The sequence below is a fragment of the Sorex araneus genome, chromosome 3 (genome assembly GCF_027595985.1).
Source record: "Sorex araneus isolate mSorAra2 chromosome 3, mSorAra2.pri, whole genome shotgun sequence".
Taxonomy (NCBI): Eukaryota; Metazoa; Chordata; class Mammalia; order Eulipotyphla; family Soricidae; genus Sorex; species Sorex araneus.
In genome coordinates, this window is record NC_073304.1 from 72,078,669 (window position 1) to 72,080,430 (window position 1,762).

Below are 1,762 nucleotides of genomic sequence, written 5' to 3' on the forward strand. Positions count from 1 at the left end.
TAGTGCTCAGGCTCTATTTTCTTCTTATTATTTGTTTCTTCCAAGTAATTTTGTTTGGAAGTCACCATGAATTTTGCATCTAGAATTCTAACTTTGTATCCCATTTAAACCTAAAGTAAGCAAATTTCAAATTTATTCTTACAAATCCATTTTTCTCTCCCTCCTACTACACTTTTTTAAATATCTTACTACTTCCAAAGGAGGTTTATTTTTCTTTCATACAAGACTCTAGTAATTTTAAAAATTGAGAAATGCTTCACAAATTTGCATGTCATCTTTGTGCAGGAGCTATGCTAATTTTCTCCGTGTCATATTAGTTTTCATACATATGTTGTCAGAGTGAGTACTGACTTGCATTTTCATAAAAAAATTATTCTACCCTAGTGATTCTAAACCCTGGGTTATTCTCTCCACCACCACCAATCAGGAGACATTTTTGATTGCAAGACTTGGAACAGGAAGGTGTGCTACTGCCATCTAGTGAGTAAGAACCAGGAATGCAGTTAAGCAAGCTCCAATTCCCACAACAAAGAATTCTCTGACCCCCAAATGCTTCTACTGTTCAGGTTTGGAAAACTCTACCCTGGGAAGTGATCTGAACTTTGGCGAGGCGGGGGAGAAAAGAGAAATTCAAAAGGTCATCACTGACATAAAGTAGAAGAAAGAGTATAGACCGTTTGGTAGAGGTGATAAGTGGCTAGTTGAATTTTTAGTGTGGATTACATGTGGTCTATACATGATTGGCTGTAAAATATACTAGAGGAAAACCAATGGTAAATGCAGATTTTAGTATTTCTCTGCCTTTTGAACTTTGTCTTCTGATTCCAGTTTTCTTCACTCCCAACTTCTCCATTAATGCAACCTCTCCGCACTACCACTTCTAGTTCCACACTGTCTCCTTACTTTTAACAATGTCACACTGCATTTCACACCTTACTTTTCCTCAAATACTATGCTAGACATACCTGCTGAGTCTGCAGCCAGACTGTTACAATATCACTTTTTATTATATCACACCATTGATTCCTAGTCCTTGGCTCCCCACATCAAATCCCCAAACAGCTCTGTGGTGAAGACAGTTAAATGACTAAATTATCTCTTTCATTCACCTACCATTCCACATATCCTGGCTTACAATTTCCTGCATGGATCTCATTTCATTTCTTCGCTCTGGAATTTCCTTTTTTTTCTCTTGCCTTTAAGGTGCTATAGGAATTTCACCTATTTTAAATTTGAATCAATTTTGGGGCTGGAGTGATAGCACAGCGGGTAGGGCGTTTGTTTGCCTTGCATGGGGCCAACCAGGGTTCAAATCCCAGCATCCCATATGGTCCCCTGAGCACCGCCAGGAGTAATTACTGAGTGCATGAGCCAGGAGTAACCCCTGTGCATTGCTGGGTGTGACCCAAAAAGAAAAAAAAATTGAATCAATTCATGGCCATTTTTTTAAAGTAAGTAAGTCTGGGTATTTCTGTTCACAACTCTACTGGGAAGTTAGCTGTGTGAATTCTTGGTGCATTGCTTTGAAAAGTATTATTTAGCTGATTGCTCTGTGTATTTTAAAATATTCTGTATGTTTCATTAGGAAAATATCATAGCATCAGTTTCCTTTATGTCTCTTTTCTGAGATTCTATATAGTATTACTTTTTCAGAAAAAAATAAAATAAAATGCTTGTTGGACAGTGGCAGAATAAATAGCAGTACTCCTAAATTAAAATCACTTCACTTGTATCACTTGTCATGCCGTTGCTCATTGATTTG

At 37.3% G+C, this 1,762-nt stretch overlaps 1 non-coding gene across 1 annotated transcript; it reads right to left on the reverse strand.

Annotated features, from left to right (window-relative positions):
- Window positions 1–240: 240 nt before the first annotated feature.
- LOC129403879 (U6 spliceosomal RNA) lies at window positions 241–347 on the reverse strand. The gene has a single exon (XR_008629534.1). It is a non-coding gene; the product is annotated as a U6 spliceosomal RNA (small nuclear RNA).
- Window positions 348–1,762: the final 1,415 nt, after the last annotated feature.